This window comes from Sorex araneus, chromosome 1 (genome assembly GCF_027595985.1).
Source record: "Sorex araneus isolate mSorAra2 chromosome 1, mSorAra2.pri, whole genome shotgun sequence".
Lineage (NCBI taxonomy): Eukaryota > Metazoa > Chordata > Mammalia > Eulipotyphla > Soricidae > Sorex > Sorex araneus.
The window spans coordinates 154,600,986-154,623,670 of NC_073302.1; the positions used below are offsets into that span (position 1 = coordinate 154,600,986).

General features: G+C 43.5%; 1 protein-coding gene across 5 annotated transcripts in view; it reads left to right on the forward strand.

Moving 5' to 3' along the window:
* The window catches only part of PDE8B (phosphodiesterase 8B), a 271,146-nt gene that overhangs the window by 217,060 nt on the left and 31,401 nt on the right, over nucleotides 1-22,685 (forward strand). The window lies entirely within an intron of this gene.

A 22,685-nucleotide genomic window follows, 5' to 3' on the forward strand; every position in this document is an offset into this window, starting at 1 on the left:
CTCTATGGCAGACAATATTCCCCATACTCTCTCTCTACTTTTGGGCATTATAGCTTGCAACACAGACACTAAGAAGTCATCATGTTTGGTCCATTATCTACTTTTGGCATGCATCTCCCATCCCAACTGGTTCCTCCAGCCATCATTTTCTTAGTGATCCCTTCTCTATTCCATCTGCCTTCTCCCCTCCACTCATGAAGCAGGCTTCCAGCTATGGGGCAATCCCCCTGGCCATTGTATCTACCATCCTTGGGTGTCAGCCTCATGTGATACTACCCCACACTCCACAAATGAGTGCAGTCCCTCTATGTCTGTCCCTCTCTGACTCATTTCACTTAGCATGATACTCTCCATTTTTATCCATTTATAAGCATATTTCATGACTTCATCTCTCCTAACAGCTGCATAGTATTCCGTTGTGTAGATGTACCAAAGTTTCTTTAACCAGTCATCTGTTTTAGGGCACTTGGATTGTTTCCATATTTTGGCTATTGTGAACAGTGCTGCAATGAATATATAGGTACAGATGTCATTTCGACTGTGCTCTTTTGCATACTGGGGGTATATTCCCAGAAGTGGTATTGCGGGGTCATATGGAAGCTCAATTTCTAGTTTTTGAAGGACTGTCCATATTGTTTTCCAGAAAGGACCAGTCGGCATTCCCACCAACAGTGAAGGAGCGTCCCTTTTTCCCCACATCCACGCCAATATGCTCTTAGTTTTATAAGAACTTGCCTGTTTTTTTCCCAAAGCAGTTTACCATTTTACTTACTCAAGAACATGGCAGAGAGGGTGAAGGGAGGCTGGAGGCTGCATTTCTTTGCTAATAGGAGGACTTGTCAGTCTCACAATTTTAGTCATTTTCTTGGATGTGTAAGTTTTAATTTGTACTGTCCTGATGACCACTGATGCTGAGCAAGTTGTCATGTGTTACTGGTCTTTAATATATAAATTTTGGTAAGGCTGCTCTTCAAATCATTTGCTATTTTAACTGGATGATTTTTATTATTGAGTTGTAGAGGTTCTTCATATAATCTAGACATCGACAAACTGCCAGAGACATATTGCTTATATTTCTGACTTTGTGACTTCATTTTCTTAAGAGCTTTTGAAAAATAGATGTTGTTAATTTATAAAATTGAATTTGTAAGTATTTTATGGTTATTGCTTTTTCTAACTTGCCAAAGAACACTTTGCTTATCTCTGAGTTATAAAAATATTTGTATTTTCCTCTAAGGGATTAGTGGTTTTGCCTTTGTATTTGTTTTGTTTTGTTGAGTCACACCCAGCAGTACTCAAGGCTTACTTCAGGCTCTGGGCTCAGAGATGCCTCTTGTCTGTGCTTGGGGACCACCAAATCAGGTACTGGGGAATAAACCTGACTTGACTGCATGCAAATCAAGAGCCCATTGTACTATCTCTCTGGCCCTGGATTTGTGACTTTGTCCATTCAGAATGATGTAAGATAAAATCATTATCATCATCATCATCATCATCATCATCATCATCATCATCATCATCCCATTGATCTTCGATTTTCTCTAGCGGTCTCAGTAATGTCTCCATTTGTCCAGGCCCTGAGATTTTAGAAGTCTCTCTTTACTTGTCCTTCCAGAGGTGCTGCATTGGAGGCTCTTTCAAGGGTCAGGGAATGAGACCCATAATTGTTACTGTTTTTGGTACATGAATATGCCATGGGGAGCTTGCCAGGCTCTCCTATGCGGGCAGGAAACTCTCAGTAGCTTGCCAGGTTCTCCGAAGGGGAGAATTAGGCTATAAGTGGCCACACGCTTCTGGGAGCTTCGTTTTATAGTCTCTGGATATTGGCCATTGATGGGATTAAGTGGTGCCAGGGGTTGGGGGGAGTAGTTTCTGGGTGTAACCTCATAGCTACTGGAAAATGGGGGATCTGGGTGGAAGAGGCCCACTCCTGATCTGAGCAGGCTTGGAGATCTCAACCCCGGGTCCCACACACCTGGGTTCCTCTGCCAGTTCCTTCATGCATGAGGCTCATTGGAACGTGTGGAGAAGGGCCTTGAGCATGGCTGTGGCTGGGTTCCAGAGGTCTTTGACTGCCAGCACTCTGCTCGAGGTGGGGAGGGAAACTCAACCCACCCCCTCTGAGGGGCCCCAGTGAAGACAGCCAGAGACTCTGCAAGATAAAATCATGATTAATATTTTCCAAGTATCTTTTTTGAAAAGACTTTCCATATTAGCTTGCTTTGACACTTGTTAACTTGCTTTGCCACCTCTATTTTATTTTATTTTTAAATTTTTTTATTGAATCACCATGTGAAAAGTTCAAAACTTTCAGGCTTAAGTCTCAGTCATACAATGATCGAAGACCCATCCCTTCATTAGTGCACATGTTCCACCACCAAGAATCCCAGTATACCCCCATTCCACACACCCTCCCCGCCTGTGTGGCTGATGATTTTCACTTTACTTTCTCTTTACTTTGATTGCATTCAATATTTCAACAGGAAACTCACTATTATTATTTGGAATTTCCCCCCAACAATCAGACCTGCCGAAGAAGCAGCATTTGATAATTTGTTTTCCATTGCTGAGAATGAAGAGCATTTGAGGTTTTGGATTTCTGATATTTTAGTAACTAAGCCCAGAGAAATTTCTGCCAAAAATTGCATTATAGCAAGCTCGTACCTGTTTAATGGGCTTTATAAGATGGTCGTTGCCACATTGCCGCCGGGGAAGGAAAAAGCCGAGAGAGAAAAACCTTTCCCCTCCCGGGGCGGCATGGGGCCATAGCTTAGTTCACAGTTTAGAGACATTTCTGCAAGAAGCTGCTGGTGCCGAAAGTAGTTAGTTGGTTCAGTCTAGAGAGATGGCTACCATTTTGATTGCCTTCAATATTTCAACAAAATACTTACTATTCTTGTTAGGATCACCCACAAAAGTCCGACCCATTAAGAAGAAACCATTACATATTGCTGATACTAAGATGACATTAGACTGAACTAAGCTATATCCCCATGCCGGCTGAGAAGAAATATCCTTCTTTCTCGGGAAGAAACGTGGCGTGGTGTCAAACATAGTGTGATGTCCATTAAGCAAACAGACCTAGTGGCGTGGGAATGGGAAATAAGGGGAAAAATTAGGTACATGGACCAGCGGGACGCTGGTGGTATCTCGAGCCGGAGCCGATATCAGCGCAAGACCTTTGGTTCCAGAAACTGCTTGCAGACACTCTACTAGACTATCAACTAAGCCAGAGCCCCACGCCGGCTGATGACGGGAAATAACCATCCTCTTCGGTTTTTTTCCCTTTGTCAGACAGCGTGGCGATTACTAAACAGGCGTGAACTCGGTGGCGCGGGGCAAGGGGGAAAAAGAAAAGTTATGTAACAAACAGCAGGACTTAATATCTCTATATTCTTAGCAATGGAGAACTATCAAATGCCTCATTGGCAATAGGACTGTCTTTTTCTTTTGGGGGGGAAACCCCAGCAACGGTAGTGAGTTGTGTGTTGAAACATGGAATGTAATCGAGATAAGCGTAAATGAAGTGAAACTTATCACGTACAAGGGTGGGGACTAGGGAGGTGGAAGGGGGCGGCAGATATACTGGGGGGGTTGGTGATGGAAGATGGGCACTGGTGAAGGGAAGGGTGTTTGAATATTGTATAACTGACATAATCCTGAGAACTTTGTAACCCTCCACTTGGTGATTCAATAAAAAAATTTTTAAAAAAAAGTAGTTAGTTGGCCTCCAGGATCATGGGTGTTCAGCAAAGGAGGGGCCGCTCATGTGCGGCCACTCGGGTCACATCTGGGCGGAGAGCGGTGACACCTCTATTTTAAAATATCAATCATTGTTCAGTATATATTCTGGACTCTATCTTGCTCCATTCACCTATTTATCAATCTGTATGCAAACTGTATAATTTCAAAGTTAGAGAATGTATATTCTTCAACTTTGTTCTTACACACATTGGTTTGGTGTTCTATGGACTTTGCATTCTTATATTGCTTTAGAATTAGCTTGATGATATTTACTTTAAAAAACCTGCTGAGTTATGATTAGGATTATGTTGAAGTAATAAATTAATTGGAGATAACTGATATTCAGCTATATTGATTCTTCCCATCTAGGCACATGGTGGAGTTGCCAGAATTTTAGATTTTCTATAAATTTATTGGTATTTAGCTTTTAGCATATAGAACTTGCATGCTTTTGGAAAATTCATTCTAAGTATTTTGTGATTTTTGCCTTGCACTCGGCCGACCCGGGTTTGATTCCTCCATCCTTCTTGGAGAGCCCGGCAAGCTACCGAGAGTATCCTGCCTCATGGCAGAGCCTGGCAAGTTATCCGTGGCGTACTTGATATGCCAAAAACAGTAACAAGTCTCACAATGGAGACGTTACTGGTTCCCGCTCAAGCAAAAATATCAATGACATGATAGCTAGAATTTATTTCTAAGTTCATATACAAATATTTTCCGCTAATATATAAAACTATAATGTATTTCTAATTAGCCCAATATCTAGTGAACATTATTGGTTTATGAATGTTAACAGTTACTTAGAGGTTGCTTAGGATTTTATCAGACTAAAGGGTGGGTCTTTAACATCTGTTTCTGAAAACTCTTGTTCTCTAAAATTTTTTAAAAATCTTGGGGCCAGAGCGATAGCACAGCAGGTAGGGCGTTTGCCTTGCACGCGGCTGACCCGGGTTTGATCCCCGGCATCCCATATGGTCCCCCAAGCATCGCCAGGAGTAATTCCTGAGTGCAAAGCCAGGAGTAACCCCTGAGCATCGCTGGGTGTGACCCAAAAAGCAAAAAAAAAAAATCTTTATAGATTTTGCATATTAGGGTTATGCTGGTCTATTAAATGAATTTGGTAGTAGTTCCTACTCTGTTTTCTGGGCAAGTTTATGTAGCATATAAGGAGAATGATATTTCTTCCTTAAATGTATGAAAGAATTCACCCGTAAAGGTATGTTGACATGGAATTTATGTGGATAATTGTTTTTAAGAGTCCTTTTCCCTCAGATTTCCACAATGACAGGAAACATTTATTCTGGGTGATCTTATGTCATTAATTTTCTTTTGTCTTAGGTAAGTTGCATTTTCTGATAATTGCTCTTTAAATTTTTGTTGAGAAGTGAACAGTAATCTCTTTCTGCCCCAGTGTTCATAGACTTGTAGTAATAATTTCCCTTTCATTGAAAAATTGGCAATTCTTTATTCATTCTTTTTAAATTGATGTCTGGGTGGAAATGTCTTAATTTTTGAACTTTTGGAAAACAAATGTTTAAGCTTTATTCATTTTTTTATTATTTATCTGTTTGTTTTATTGGTATCATCTTTATCATTATTTCCTGCATTCCTTCCACTCATCTTGGCTTAGTGTGCATGTGTGTGCATGCGTGTGCGTGCGTGGTGCGCACGCACAGGTGTGGTGCCAGGAATCAAACCTGGGCTTCCCACATACCAGACATATGCTCTTCCTGAGTCACATCTCTGATCCTAGTTTGATGTTTGTTTGTTTGTTTCTAGCTCTTAGGTAGGACCTTGGGTCATTACTTCTTTTTGGCATCTTTCCTGATTTGATCTGACAGGCACTGCACTTCACATGTTTCAAGTGTGCTGTTTGCTGAGTCGTTAATGCTCCCATTTAGGTTTGAGTGGCATTTGGAGGGGAAATGGGTCATACCTGGTGGTGCTTGGGAGCTACTCCAGGTTCTATACTTAAGGGACCAGAGCTCAGGAAATTAGGAGGTATCAGGGATTGAGCCAGGGTTGGCTGCATGCAGGGCATTAATCCTTCTTTATTGTTTTTGTTTTGTTTGGGGGCCACCCGTGGTGATGCTCCAGGGGTTGCTCCTTGCTCTGCACTCAGGAGATAGTCCTGGCACTGCTCAAGGGATTATATAGGATGCCAGGAATCGAATCTGGGTTGGCCACTTCCAAGGCCACTTCCCTACCCACTGCATTGTTGCTCGAGCCCTACCTTAATCTTTCTACAATGTCTCTGGCCCTTGAGTGGCATCTGTTGTGCCTGTAAGGAAAAACTCATGTCCATGCCACAGAAGATTTGTTTACTTCCTGGAGGCTGGAGTGATAGCACAGTGGGTAGGGCATTTGCCTTGCACGCAGCCAACCCGGGTTCAATTCCCAGCATTTCATATGGTTTGCGGAGCACCGCCAGGAGTAATTCCTGAGTGCAGAGCCAGGAGTAACCTCTGTGCATCACCGGTGTGACCCAAAAAGAAAAAAATAAATAAATAAAAAGTCATAAGAGTCATAAATAGGAGCCTATAGTACAGCAAATAGGCCTATAGTATAACTACAGTATAGCAAATAGGGCATTTGATTCCCAGTATCTGATATGGTCCCCCAAGCCCTGCTAGGACTGACTTCTGAGTGCAGAGGCATAAGTAACATCTGAGAATTGCCAGAGGTGACCCCCTCGAAAAAAAAAAAAGCAAAAAAGCTGAAAGTCATGAATAATGCTTGATCCATCCATTTATACATTTTCAAAGGGAAGACTAGTTGGTGTTTTTTTTTTTTATTGAATCACCATGTTGAAAGTTACAAAGCTTTCAGGCTTAAGTCTCAGTTACATAATGCTCGAACACCCATCCCTTCACCAGTGTACATATTCCACCACCAAGAACCATAGTAAACCTCACCCCACCCCCTACCCCCAGCCCCCCACCCCGCCTGTGTAGTTGATAAATTTCACTTTACTTTCTCTTTACTTTGATTACATACAAACAAAAAACCTCACTATTATTGTTTGGAGTTTCCCCCGCCAGAGTCGGACCTGCTGGAAAGGAAGCATTTGATAATTTGTTTTCCATTGCTGAGAATGAGGAGATATGAGGTTGTGTGGCCACAGTAGTGGCCGTGAGGTTCTAGATTTCTGTATTTTAGTATTTTAGTGACTAAGTCCAGAGGGCTTTCTGCCAGAGGTTGCATCATTGCTAGCTCGTACCTCTCTGCTACTTTATATTCCACATTTGAGTGCATTCTTTCTGTGTCTGTCTCTTTCTTTCTGACTCATTTCACTCAACATGATACTTTCCATGTTGATCCACTTATATGCAAATTTCATGACTTCATGCTTTCTAACAGCTGTATAGTATTCCACTGTGTAGATGTACCAAAGTTTTTTTAGCCAGTCATCTGTTCTCGGGCATTCGGTTTTTTTCCAGATTCTGGCTATTGTAAACTGCTGTGATAAACATACAGGTGCAGATGTCATTTCGACTATACTTTTTTGCTTCTCCGGGGTATATTCCCAGGAGTGGTATTGTTGGGTCAAATGGAAGCTCAATTTCTAATTTTTTGAGAATCGACCATATTGTTTTCCAAAAGGGCTGAACCAGTCGACATTCCCACCATCAGTGTAGGAGGGTTCCTTTCTCCCCACATCCACGCCAACAGTGGTTGTTTTTGTTCTTTTGGATGTGTGCCAGTCTCTGTGGTGTGAGGTGATATCTCATAGTTGTTTTGATCTGCATCTCCCTGGTGATTAGTGATGAAGAGCATTTTTTCATGTGCCTTTTAGCCATTCGTATTTCTTCCTTGAGAAAGTTTTTGTTCATTTGGGAAGACTAGTTTTGTTGCCTACCATGTGCCTTCCTTTTTAGGGGAGCATTTCCAGATCAAACTAGATTAATGGTCTCATTTACTCAAAATTAATGTTTCTCCACCCTACAGCCCCGCAGTTGGATTGTACCAAGGTAGCAGAGTTAACGGTGATGCTGATACTGTTATTCTGCATGTGTGGTGCCACCGCAGCACCCAGAACTCTGCTGTGTCTCAGCAGGCACTTGCAGCCCCATGATTAGAAACGGCTGCAGGTTCTCAGGAACCCACAGAGGCAAGGGTACAAGCAGTGCAGGGCTACACAGGGGGCGCTGCTCAGAACTAGGCCAAACTGGATATTAACACAGACCCATTCTTTTCACACGCAGGGAGAGTGCTGCCCTAAATGTAGCTTGGTCGGCCAGGGCTACCCAGTGGCTATCTGGTCAGAGTGTCTCCTGAGGGTGGCCATGCAGGGTATCTCTTTAGGGTGGTTACACAGCATGTGTCCTCAAAGTGGCCACACATTATGTCTCCTTAGAGTATTTACACAGCGTCTCCCCAGGGTGGCCACACAGCGTGTCTCCTCAATGTAGCTACACAGTGTTCCACGAGAGTTAGCCTGGTCCCTTCTCTAAGATCCAGAATCTGTCTAGATCTGGTTTCACTTAACAAACATTGAGGAAAACTCAGCTTCTTCAGATAAAAACAGGTGCTGAGCATGTGGGGGCTCCAGGCCTCACCCCTGTCTCCAACCCGGGCTCCCCACAGAAACAGCTCTTCTTCAGCATCTTCTATTACACGAGTCTTAGTTGAAAGAAAGCAGTTTGCAGCAGAACCCTGCGCAGTTTTATCAGTGCCAAAGTGGAATATGGTTAACACAATTGACACCAGCATATACCACAGGTAGCTTATACTTAGATGTGATGATGTGGTTTCATACAAATGGCCACATTAGCATCAATGTGTAGTCATTTTTACCATGAATATGTGTGACTTGCCAGTCTATGCCTTCTTAGGCCATCTCCTCTGTGAAGCCTCCCCCTCCCCCCCAGACCTGGTCCCTCCTGCCACTGAAATCAGGGAATCAGGGGCCAAAGATAGACTCGGTGCTTATGATCATTAGTCACACTTCAGTTACCCCTGGGCCTTGATTGTGTCTGTGTGCAAGAATCACTTGACTCATTCCTGTTTTTCTGCAGGACTCTCTTATACCTTTGTTTTGTGTTTTGTTTAGCTCATTTATCTTTCTATTTCTCATGTGAGAATAGAGACATACAGTATTTGTCTTTCTCCATCACACTTAGTTTGCAAAGAAAAATATACTTTAGGTCAACTCATATAGCAAATACAAATTTTTTGTATCTATACGTAGTTGAGAAGGTAGTCCATTGTCTGTTATACCATATCCTCTTAATTGAATCATCCATTAGGTTATTTCCACCTCTAGATTATTATAAATAATGCGTCAGTAATAGGGATATTCATGTATCTTCTCCAAGTACTGATTTTGGACAGGAGAGCTAGTACAGGGGCTTGGGTGCTCACCTTGTGAACCGCAGACTCAGGTTTGATCCCTAGCACTATATATGTCCCCCAAACATTGCCAGAAATAATTCCTTAGCACAGAGTAGCCCCAAAACAAGTTAAATCAAATCAGTGACTTGTGTATTCATTGAATAAATACCCAGAAGTAGAATACCTACCTGGATTATATGGAATTTCTGTTTTTTAATGTTTCATTGAACTCCATACTTCTTTCCATAGTGGCTGTACCAGTTTACATTTTCCACCAGTAGTATAAAAGAATTCCCTATCTCATAAATGTCTTCTCAACATTTACTGTTTCTTGTATTTGGGGTCCCACTTTCACATAGTTGTGAAATGATGCCTCATTTTTATTCTAACTAGCATGTGCCTAATAAGAGATTATGAATATATTTTCATGTACCTGTTGGCTCTCTTCTATCTTCTTCTGAGAACTATTTGTTCAGACCCTCTGCCCATTTTTGTTTCATGAGTTATTTGTATATTTCAGTTATTACTCTTTTGTCAAAGGTAGGACATGTAAATATATATTTTTCCATTCAGTAGAATGCTTTTTCTTTTCAATGACATTTTCTTTCACTATGCAAAAGCTTTTTGGTTTTATGTAGGCCCATTTGTTTGTTTCTTATTTTGGGAAAACAAAATGAGTTACTAAAGACATCTCTAAGGCTCATATCATGAACAGATCACCTTTTTTTCTGTTTCATGATTTGGGGCCAAATTCAAATTGCTCCATTTCAGTAAGATTTGCTCCATTCTAATCTTAAATACACTTTGAACTTTACGGTCCAGTTTTCTCAGAACCTTTTATTGAAGAGATTTTTACCTTGTTCATTGTATGCTCTTGGCTCCTTCGTTGTAAATTGACTTTTCCTACATGTGCGACTTTATTTCAGGACTCTAATTTCTGTTACATTGACCTTTCCTTCTGTTTTTATTCCAAATAGCTCGGTGTTTTGATTAATATCACTTAGTAATATCACCAGATGTTAGGGAGTATGAAATATCCATTTTTGTTCTTTTTTTGCTCAGGATTGTCTTGACTCTTCAGGTTCTTGTGGATGGGGAACATGCTTGGGGTCATACCTGGCAGTGCTTGGTACTACTCCCTGCTCTGCGAGCAGAAGTCACTCCTGACCACTCTTGGTCACTCAGGGGACCAGGAATTGAACCCCAGCCTCCTGCTTGCAAAGGAAACACTCAACCCTTTGAGCTCTCTCTCTCTCTCACTCTTCCTCACTCTCTCACTCTCTCTCTCACTCTCTCATTCTCTCACTCTCTCTCTCTATCTCTCCCACTCTCCCTCCCTACCTCCCACTCCCCTCCTCCCTCTGTCTTCCTCTCTCTCCCTCTCTCTCTCCTTCTACTCAAGTTCTTTTATAGTTATAAGTTTATAGTTCCTTGGGGTTTTTTAAAATGTCTATGTAAAATGCCATTGGAATTTTGATAGAGATTGAATTGAATCTGAATATTTTAGATAATATATTATTTTAACAATGTTAATTGTTAAAGTCTTTTATTGTTAATTTTTCCACTTCGCAAGCACAAAAATATCTCCTATTTCTTTGTCTTCTCTGACAATGAAAAGCTCTTTTGCAAAACACTATATCGCTGTAGTTATCACTACCAAAAATGGAACATCCCAACCACTAACCTTAATGGAAGATAACACAGAATGCAGATATTACAGCTAGAATTCCATCGTGTTATTTTTAGAGTCAGCAACAGCTTTTGGCTGAATGTCCTGATATTAATCCCACCCTCCTTTTAAAGTATTAGGCATGATAGCTATGCCAGCACCCACCTGGGGCTGCCTCTTTTACACACTCAGAAGACTTGGATCAACACTGATACTTAGGGCAAATATATGATTTAGGGCCATCTAGTGTCAAATTGCAAACTCCCTAAACTTAACTGTTAACCCCTCTGCATCCCACCTTCTTGGAAATGCTACCTCAGTAGGCAGGGGATGGGAGAGGGGATAGCAGTGAATTTCAGGAACCTTAAAATCAAGATGTCACCGAAGAAGTTCTTCTGCCCTCCTGTCCCTGCCGCAACCCTGGACTCCAGATTTAACATTGCACAGCTCAGACTAAAGACCAGCCTGAGAGTCTCACTCAAGATGACCCAAGGCCTTGCCCAAGCCCAGTGGCTGACCCCTTTCAGCAGGAACTGAGTCCTGATAAGATTCTAAATTCAGGGGGCTGGAGTAATAGCACAGTGGGTAGGGCATTTGCCTTGCACGCGGCCGAACCGGGTTCGATTCCCAGCATCCCATATGGTTCCCCGAGCACCGCCAGGAGTAACCCCTGAACATCGCTGGGTGCGACTCAAAAAAGGAAAAAAAAAGATTCTAAATGCAGATGCTCACCAGAGGGGCCTCAGCTAAGGCAACTTGGAAAATGTACATGCCTGCTTCCTTGTACAACCCCTGCACACCCACTGGAGTCGCCACATCCCAACTCTGGATGCAGCTTCTCCGCCCTAGGCCACCCATGCTCTTCTCCAGAACAAACTTTCCTTTATTTCTGGTATTTTTAACTCTTTCTCCTTTCCTTTCTCACTGGAGAATTCCACAGGCTCCTTAGAATCAGTATCCTGCCTCAGTAAAACTGTTTCATTGCAACTGTCTCCTCCTGAAGTTCTTTCCTGAAGCAAAAGGCAAAGAGCCTAACCCTGGGCAGAGATTGGGGCTGACTTTACTTTTCTGCAAAGAGCTTAACCTCACCCTTGTCTGAGAACTGTGGCTCCCTCAAAATGTAGGGACTCGTTCCCAGGTCACCCAGGTACCACCTAGTGGATACCTTCATTGGCTGGCAGGACAGTGTCCACACTGTGTAGGACCTGCAGACCCTTACCAACCCCAACTCTCTAAGCACTCATCTCCAAGCACTCACCTCCCCACCACCTCACCCCCTGCCAAAAAAAAAAAAAAGTACTGTTGTTAGTAGTTTTCAAATCCCTCCTTCCCAAAAAGTACTGCTATTGGTACTTTTACGTTTATTTGGATTTTGAACCATACCTGTTGGTACTTGGGGTTCACTCCCTGAGGTGCTCAGAGGACCATATGGTACTGGCCATCTCACCAGGTCAGCCACATCCAGCGCAAATGCCTTAACTCCCGTACTATATACTGTTCAGTCCTGGCACTTTTCTAAGTACTGAGAATATCTCTTGTTCTCTGGCACATCCCCCAAGTCTAGAACATTGCCTGGCACATAGTATATGTTCAGCAAACACATAACGAACACATTCATGGTGACAGTACTTATATTTTTAGTCCCTATAATTAAATCCCTTTTTGGAGGTGGGAAGCCCTTCGAGGCAGTGCTTAGGAGGCCTGGGGTCTTCACCAGCGATACCAAACAATCAGGTTCAGTACAAGGGCCAGAGAATAATATGCTGCTTGGCCCTGCAGTTCCAGGGATACCTGGGACACCCCAGGCAGGGGTCCTGGAGGCCTTCAGGGCCATACCAAGCAATGCTCAGGAGACCAGGAAGCACCAGGAATCAAAGCCTTGAGTTCAAGGACCCGTTTGGCACGTTCCCTGATTGCAGTACCCGGCCCAGCGAATCCCTCAAGAAGAGAAACTCTGAACTCTTTGAAACCTATTAAATATTTCTTGAGTTGAATTAGAAGTGAGCCGCCCTTTTTTTCTCCTGGGGGTGATTGTTCACAAAATGTAAACAAAGATTCTAATGAACAGCCCTCTCATACTCTCAGGACACACAGAGATAAAGCTGTGCTACTCTCCTGTCCTCTGATTATTAGTAATTCTTCCTTTGTGGTGTCCCTGCCTTTCTGTGAGCTTTCCAAGAGCCTGATTTATTAGGCAAAGGTCCTGCTGATTGCTTCTGTCTTATGCTAATCAGAGTGCAAATGAAGGCCGAGTCATTAAGTAGCTTAATGACTCTCTGTTGAGTGCTGGTTTAACCCAAGTGGGAAAACGGTTGGGCTTTGCAATTTCTTCAATGTCTTGACAGAATCTAGCAAGCAGTTAAGTTTACACCTAAGTGTTTAGCAAAAGCTCCATCCATTCACTTGACAGTTCTTTATGAACCAGAAACTCAAAGCGAAAGGAAATTTCTTTCTGAAGCTATTTATATGTGTCTCCTTGTCACCAAGCCGTGAGGGGACCCAGGCTAGAGAAATGACAACATAAAAATGAGAAACACAAATTTACTGCTGGCCTGTGGAGCCAGGCCACCACAGATGCGCTTTCATGGTAGTGGCGTCTATAAGCAAAAGTTCATCCTGAAATAGCCAACAAATATAACTCTGACAATCAATGACCAGAATGCATCAGTGAGAGAGGGCAAGGGGAAGTCGCATTATCTGGGCCCCCACTGTGCCTCTGGCCTGTGGTTCTCCAGTATGAAGCTTTATCAGCAACCTCAAGCCTTGGTCAGAAATGAAAACCTCAGTCTCTGAACTCTCAACAGATCAAAATGAATTCTGGGGGCAAACCCACTGATGTGTCATCACAGACTCACTTAGTGATTCCAAGGTAAAGACCTGCTTAAGACCTTCTGGGTGAGGAATTTTGCACATGTTTCATTTTATCCTCTTAGATCCTATGAAGTAGTAATATGGCGACTCTCAACTAGCTCGTAAGAGGAATCTTAAAATTTTGTGTGTAAAGTCAGCATACAGAACCCCAGATGTTTTGGGTGTTACAGTTATTTGACAGCTTAAGCAAGCACACGTCTGCTGCCAGTGGCCAGGGGATTCTCTCCTTCCTACAAATGGCATCAAGTGTCCAGAACCCAGGTTAGGGCCATGCTGGTCTTGTCCCTTGTTGGTCGTGTAGCTGGTGTCCTGTGATCTCTCTCACTGCTGGTACCCCATGCCTTTTGCCCCTCTGGCTTTTCCTTTGTTTTTCTGCCCTGTGTATGTCTGTGGGAAGTGCCACGTTTCTTGCCCTTCTCTTGTCCCAGGTGTAGGCTCAGAGAGGAAGTAACCTCTTCCACGCCCACATTCATGTCTTTATCCCTTCCTGAGCTGGTCCCCCTGATGCCTGGTGCTCCTTCCCTTGCCCTCCACTACTGCCACCATAACAGCAGGGTGGGGGTCCCTCATGATCCACAAAGAAACTGACTAACCCAAATTCCTAAGTTCTGCAAGTCTATGCAGTTAGAATTGGGGATATCAGAGGACCTGCTAGCAAACCTACAGTCTATGTACTTGAACCAGTGTTTCTCAGACAATAACGTGCAATCCGTTCCCATGGAGATTAAGTGTGGAAATGCAGATCCTGAGTCAGTAAGACTGCAGAGAGCCGAGAAGAAGTGCTTCAGCGAGCCTGGGGTTGCTAGAGCGTTGATGCCGGGAAGGTGCTGGAAGTGAAGAAGACCTGGGTGTCTCTGCTCTGTGCAGGCAGCTGCCCTGCCAGACTTCCAAAGGCAACTGTCAGCCTCAAGTTTGCTTGAACCGCACAGCCTGGAAGCACATCCCTGGCCTCCGGGAGCCTCGGGCGCAGAGGGGCCACAGAATTCAAGTCAGGATAAAACTACTGTTCTGGGTTGGAGAGGTTGGACCCGAGCAGCCTCAGTCTATGCATCAGGTTCTTTGTCTCTGTGATAGAAAAAGTTCAAGGAGACCAGAAAGGATTGCAGAGAAAGCAAAGGATATACTAAGGCGAGGCAGGGGTGCAGCTGCTCCTAAAGGAGAGCCAATCTGCTGGGTTTCAGAGAAAGGATTTTATTAAGTCGGGAAATATCCCCAGAGAGCATGGCTAGTCTGGCCAGTGTTGGGTGGTGCAGGCTTTATACTGAATGGCAAGCCGGCTCATCCATCATGTGTATCGTTAGCACCTCTTCATAGCAAGAGGGTGTGACTTAATATGTATTTTGGCCTTAAGGTAGGGAAAGGCGAAGTCAGGGGGTCTTTATTGAACATACACCATAAAGGAGGGTGACTAGTTTTTCGGAGTTCCCTTACCAGAATCTGGTAGCCACAAGAATTGCAAGAATGTCAGCGCTGGGCATTTTCATTCTCTCTTCAGGTATCCCTGACTCCCAGTAATTTCCTCCACTGTCTTTCCAAGCTCACAGGCATTGCCAATGGCTGGTGCCCTGGCACACACCCTGCACAGGTCAGGTGGTCCCTGGGCCTCACCTGGGAAGTTGTCATGGAACTGCTAGGAGCCAGAGCCAATCAAGAGACAGAGCGACAGGTAGAGAAAGAGCATTATTCAACAACAGGCGAGCAGGTCGGAAAATAGTGGGCATACAGTCCCCAGAATTCTCTTGTCTGCATGGTCATAAGAAGCCATTTTTATAGAAAAATCAGAGAATCTATTTTGGGTTGTGGGGTTGGGCAGATTCTGCAGGCTGTTGGGTACTGAGGAGGTCAGTAGCATCCACTGTGGGAAGGAGACACAGTCTTGGGTCTTTTCAACAGTTCATGCCTGAGACAGTAGGCTGTTTTTCCATGCTGATTTTAGCTCTGGAATTTCTTTTCCTCCAGGTTCAGTTAGAGATCTAAGTTCTAGACCCTGTCCAGCACAAAGCAAAAACTGGGGTGGGCCCAGAATGCAGGCAGGTTGCATTCTTGCTGAGAACCACTATCCTAGTTCCTGTTAATAAACTCAACAGCTTCCTACCTGGACAAGGTAGGAAGCAATAGGTTCATTGTAGGCTTTTGAAAGCCACTTAAGAAGATGGTCCAGGGGTGGAAGGGGAAGGGGGGGAAAGGGAGAAGAAAGCATTTAACCAGAATAGTAGCTTTGGTGCTTTTCCAAAGAATTATTGTTGTTGTTGTTGTTGTTGTTGTTTTATTGAATCACCATGTGGAAAGTTACAAAGCATTCAGGCTCAAGTCTCAGTTATACAATTATAGAACACCCATCCCTTCACCAGTGCACATATTCCACCACCAAGAACCCCAGTATACCTCCCCTCCCACCCCCACCCCTATCCCCACCTGTGTAGCTGATAATTTTCACTTTACTTTCTCTTTACTTTGATTAGATTCAATATTTCCACAAAAAAACTCACTATTATTGTTTGGAGTTCCCTCCCCAAAATCAGATCAGCTAAAAAGGAAGCATTTGATAATTTGTTTTCCATTGCTGAGAATAAAGAGATATGAGGCCGCACAGTTTTGGATTTCTGTATTTTAGTATTTTAGTAACTAAGTCCAGGGAAATTTCTGCCAGAAATTGCATCATTGCAAGTTTGTACCTCTCTTTAGTGGTCATTATAAGATGGCGGTTGGTCACCACGCCTCCTCCCCCGGCCCCGGCCCCCGCCCCAAAGGAAAAGCCAAGAGAGAAAAACCTTTCCCCTCCTGGGGTGGCATGGGGCTGTGGCTTAGTTCACAGTCTAGAGACATTTCTGCAAGAAGCTGCTGGTGCCAAAAGTAGTTTAACTGGCTTCTGGGATCATCCAGAAACGGAGAGGCTGCACACATACAGCCACTCAGGTCACATCTCGGCGGAGAGCCCCAAAGAATTGTTTTAAGGGGGTACAAAAATGAGTGTCTCCAGGCTATCTAAGGGGAAGGCTTTTCTGTAAAGACTCTTTAAATGCATGTTGTATGTTGCATCAGTGGGCCTGAGCAGGGAGCTGAAAGAGATGTTGGCTGAGGGACACAAGTGAAAGTTGAATGTTCTAAAAGGAGCATTGTTGCATAGCACAGGAGGCTGGATGACCCAGGTTTGTCTGGCATGGCAGATTATCTGAGAAGACATCTTGGGAGTATTCTTTTTAATCTTACGTAAACTTAAGTGTGCTGAGGTATTTTCATTTCTGTCAAGCTAATGCCTGCTGTTTTGGTAAAAACAATATTTTCAGTGCCCATCACGATGGAAGGAGAGAGTGGAAGCATGAATCTGTTAGATTCATGACATATTTTGAAGTGAATAGATTGTCATCTAAAGTGAAGGGACTGATGTATCCTCTCTGTCTTGGCCCCAATATTTAGAGAACCAGTACTTGGCTCCTGTGAGATGCTGTGCCAAGGTGGCCGGAGGGGACAGTGGGCCAAACCATTGAGGGAGGTATTTGGGGGCCACATTTGGGGAAGAGCATTTGGTGTTTGCTGTGTTTGGGAGGGAATTTTGTGAAGTGAATCTGCAAGTGACTTTTGAAAACAGAAAGGACAGAAAGATCTTTGATCTATGCATCAGATCCTTTTACCATCCAAGGAAATACTCATCAAAAGTATTTTCCGAGAAGAAAGATGATCAAAGCGATTCTGTATTATCCCCCTCGCCCTGTCATCTTCATTACTTGGAAATGAAGGGAGTTCGCAGATGACTCAGTTCGGGGGAGCACGTCCCTTCATCCAGCCCTGGTGCTTTGTCGCTGCAGCCTCCTTATGGACATGAAAGCTTCCCACCAGGCTGTAAAGTTGCAGATGGAGAGTGTTGAGTCAAAAGAACATGATTAATAAGCCAACTTTCTAAGCTACACTGATTCTTTGGGAGGAGAGTGCGCTTCTCCTTGTTAACCTGGTTTTTACTCTTCTTCATAATATTTAGAGGAGGGGAGACACAAACAGCCAAACAATGGGAGTCCATGTTTGCAAACTTTCCTCAGAATCTTCTTTGAATCTGACCCTCGTCCTGACCTCAAGTGTCTCTTCAAGGTCATGTTTATCCTTTCACTACAGATGTGCATGTGGCATGAGCAACCTGTTTGTTTCAAAGTTAGCATTCCTTTGAGCACAGGAATGAAGACTCTGAGAGGCAGGAACTAGCGAGGGAATGAGGGTGCACTCAGCAATCTGATGGCTGAACCTCTCGCCACCCTACCAGCCCTTTGCCTGCCAGAGATTTGGCAGTAGCTGAGCATTTAGTCAGTCCTGTATTCACTTGCTTTTCATGCCCTCCTTTCTCCCCACTGCCCTTCATTTTTGTGGATACTATTGTTGTGACTCGAGGTTGCATAAATGCCTGGCTGTGGTGCTTACTGGGAGGGCATGCTGTGGGCTACAGTGCTGGCATAGGGACTCACTGGGGTGGCACTCTAGGCCGAAGCACACACGTTATGCTTGTGCTAGCCAAGGGGGTTACACTCCTTCTGTGGTGCTTATAGGCTGTGCATCCAGTGGCTGGAAGTTGCCTTCAGTGCCAAGGGTCACAGACAGCAGAGCCACAGGGCTCAGACCTTCCAAGATAATGCTCCATGCATGTGGGACCCTAGGGGTTTCAGCCTTGCAAGGCAGGTGCTCTAAGCCTCTGTGCTAGTCCTTTGTGTCTAGCATTTGCTTTTTACAAATCAACACATTATATGTAAAACTCCCTTAATGTTAGCAAGAGACACTTTGCAAGTTAATGAGTTGGGGGGAAATGTTACTATAATCAACAAAGGCAACAAAAGCCAGTATGATGGCCGAATCAGTAAGGAGTGTTTTTACCAACTATACTATATCAGGGTAAACTAATTCAGTATTTCAGAAACTCATTTCAGGGTTTCTTGAGTCTCTCTGTGCCCAGTGCATTACGTTAGACAGAGGTGATGAAGTGAGACATAATCCCCACTTCAATGGAATTTGGCAGGAGAACAAGCATTACTCAGATAAGCGTGTATTTCTCAACCATGAGAAAGGTGATAAAGGAAAAGTCCACCGAGAACTTGTCACAGGGAGCTTGACCTTGAGAACCCTCCTGAGGAATGGGCAGGAAAACCTGTGGAAATCACCCTCCAGCTCAGGTCTGGAGGCGAGAAAGGCAAAAGTGAGTGGAGATGCTTTGGGCAGAAGACTTAAGTGGGCAAAGCCCTGCTGTGGAAAAAAAGGAAAATTGGGAAGAAGAACAAAGCCCAGCATTTCAAGTCTGCAAGCTGAAAGCCTGGGCAGAGTGGGGGTTCCGGCCACTCAATGGTGACTCATCACCTACTTTCCATGTGGAGTTGACCCAGGAGAGTGGAAGTGGGTGTTAAGCAGGAGATGGCAGGATCAGTCTGGACTTCATCTGAGGGTGGTGTCCAGCTCAGAAGAGAGCTGACAGAAGCCTGCCCACCTCAGAGAGAAAGGAAGTGGGTTGCCCCAGAGGTGCTTTGAAGATTTTGGAAATTTTACAAGAATTGTTAATGAACTCGACCTAGGGAAGAGAGAGAAAGGGAATCATTAAGGGTGGTCCCCTTGAGTACCACAATATCTGCACTGTACTGTCTACACTACCATCCCATTATTTATCAATTTGCTCAAGTGGGCATCAGTAGCATCTCTATTGAGAGATTTGTTGTCACTGTTTTTGGCATATCGAATACGCCACGGGGAGCTTGCAAGGCTCTGCCGTGTGGGCGGGATACTCTCAGTAGCTTGCCAGGCTCTCTGAGAGGGATAGAAGAATTGAACCTGGGTTGGCCGCATGCAAGGCAAACACCCTACCCACTGTGCTATCACGCCAGTCCACAATATCTAGTGATTATAATTGTGACATGCCTTTTATCACTTTGTTAGTGACAACACCAATATTTCAACATAATGGCAAAGACACTTATACTTTCTACGAAATGCTGTTTACATTCCAAGGTGATTTGGAAATGAACTTGTAAGCAGGCATCCAGTATTTCTTTTCCTGCCTGCTTGTAATTGTACCCATCTGGCCTTGTCTCTTTTTAATGGCCAGAATGTCTCATGATTTGAGCATAACCTATGAAGAGGAATGTTTTTATGTAGTTAATGCTCAGGGTGTTTTTCCCTATGGAGATAATCAGGATAATTTAGGGTTTTGGGTAACTCCATAATTATAGGTATCAGACAAATAAATTATTTAAATTAGAATTTTATGTAATTACCTGAGTCTTAGCAGCTCCAAAATTGACAGCTTTTGTCTTCAATTTCCTGATTTGGATTTGCAGTTTTCACTTCCCTTCCCTTCCAGGCTCATGGTGTAGAGTCCAGGGACCATAATATGTGTTTTTTCTCACTCAGTTTCAGGTTGTTCTGTTTCCTTCATTATGTTCAGAGTTACAGAATTGACATTTTAGACTTCCAGTTTTTAGCCATCAATCTGATTTCTTAATTCTCAGTTAAGTCTATATTTCCCCCTGTGTTTTATTGTGAAAATATTCAGGCATATGAAGGGTTCAAAGAACTGTAAGTATTTATTGTAAGTTACTTATAATAAAAAAATTCTTCTATGTCCATCACCCAGATGCAACAGTTAATACTTCTCTTCATCATATACCTCGCTGTCGACCTAACCCTCTATTCACTGGACCATCTTTTTTGATGGATTGCAAACTAAGTTGTAAGCATGTTTGTTGTTTTAGTCCTTGGTACTTTAGCATTTATATTCTTTTGGGTGAGGGGAGTGCAAGTGTTGTACCTGACAACACTTCATGTGTAGTGCTTGGGATTGAACCAGGATAAATCCAAAGTTGCCACATGTAAGGCAACTTGTAAGGTTTTACCTCCTGTGCTCACTCTCTGGTCCCAGCACGCATATTTGTAACTAGAGTTTAACATTAGTTTAACAATAGTTTTCTTAAGTGAAAGTTACACAGAGTTAAATACACAAATCTGAAACATAGCATTTCTTGAGTTTTGAGGAATACTGACCCAGATCCCTGGTGTAAGATAGCAAACATTACACCAGAAGATCCCATTGTGCTATATCTCAGTCTGTCCTCATTCTACTCCCTCCTTTCCATCCTAGAAGAAACACTTCAGAATTATTCCATCATAGGTCACATCTGTCTGTTCAAGAGCTTCATATGTGTGCTGTTTTATGTTTGGCTTCTTTCACTTACCAGAATGTTGTAGAATTTATCCGTGCTCTAATTTTTTCCTTCTATTACTGCATAGTATTCCATTGCATCAATCCATCATAGTTTATTTCACTTGGTGAACTTCTAGGGTATTTCCAGTTTGGACTCCTTTGAACAATCTTACACAGTCCTTTTGTGAATAAGTTTATTCTAATGTGAATAAATGTTCAGGAGTGAAGCTGAATGTTGAAGAGCTGGCTGATAGGATGGGTGGGCATTTAATTTTTTTTGTCTTTTTAGAAACATTTGTATTGCGGTAGCAGGATTTACAATACTGTTAATTATACTTTCCATGCATACATCATCCTAGCACCATATCTGTCACCAGAGAGCCCGCCGCCCTCCCCCCACTGTGTCCACAGGCCCTTCCCAGACACCCCCTTTCTTATGGAGGCTCAGATCTGTGGACAAAATCTCCAGTTCCAATACCTTTTATTTATTCCTGTGGCCTTTTGTTGTTCCTTTATTATGTTTCTTTACATCCCACATATGAGAGGGATCTTTTTAAAATTTATTTTGTTGTGGACATAATCTGAGGAGCCTTGGGACTTTGTTCCCAGGGAAAAGGTATATTGGGATTCCGAGAGCAAAACTACCTATGTGAGGTCCCCTGTTTCTGCACTGAAGCAGACTGGGAACACCATCTGCAAGTCAACGGTTGTATTTGGGGCCATGTCAAAAATTCCCCCTGTATCCCATCACTTGGTAGCAAATGGTGGTTCTCTGCAAAGGGAAAATGTGACATAAATATCTACACAGGAAGTAAAAGGTCTCAGTGCTCAGCAGGCTGGGATAGTCCCAGCTCTGAGTCATGTGACCACCAGATCTCACACTGGCACTGCCCTGTGTTCAGTCCTTATCGTTAAGAAAAAATGCACTGAGCATATTAAGAGGAAAAAACCCTCTTTGGGAGCGAGGGTGGTGGTGGTTAAGAGCTACTTCCTCATATGCTCAGTGCAGGGTGAGGAGAGCGTGCTGTACCAGGGATGGAACTCGGGCTTGGGGTTCCTACACGCAGAGCATGCTCTCCAGCCCTTTGAGCCATCTCCCTTCTGCCCAAAATACTATTGTAATACTTTGCTTACACTGTCATTATTTTCTTTTAATTTTTTTTTCCTCAGCTCAGTCAAGCTGCAACAGAGCTGTCTGCCTATACCCACCGTGTTTGTGGCTGTTGCAATGAATGACACTCAGCCCCCTCCTCTTCCTAGTCAATGCAGCAGACGCCCCCTGTCTCATGTGGTAGTGAGCTTACCCCCAGTTACTAAGAGGCTGAAAGAGTTAAAGGTTTGAGCAGCAGCAGGTGGGAAGATTTAGCAGCAAAGCAGGATGCTCAGGATCGAGTTTGCTCAAACTAGATGCATCTAAATGTACAAACACAAGAAATGAGAATGCCAACGAAAGCATATCTGTTATTTCAACTGTCAGGGGCTTCCTTGTTCAACAGACATACATTGGGCATTAGCACACGATCAAAATTCTTGAAAAGAACTAGGTATATTAAATGGTCTCTAAGTTCCGTTCTTACTGTGAAAAAGAACTTTGTAAATGGACTCTGTCTATAATTAAGAGGTTTGGGAGGGGCTGGAGAGATATCACAACGGGTAGGGTGTTTGCCTTGCACGTGGCCAACCTGGGTTCGATTCCCAGCATCCCATATGGTCTCTCGAGCACACTGCCGGGAGTAATTCCTGAGTGCAGAACCAGGAGTAACCCCTGAGCATTGCTGGGTGTGACTCAAAAAAAGCAAAAAAAAATAGGTTTGGGAAAGGTTATAAAAAAAATCCTGGACTTGAATTAAGATTATTTTTATGCCGTTTCTTAGGTATTTTGCAGGCCACACCCAGCAGCTT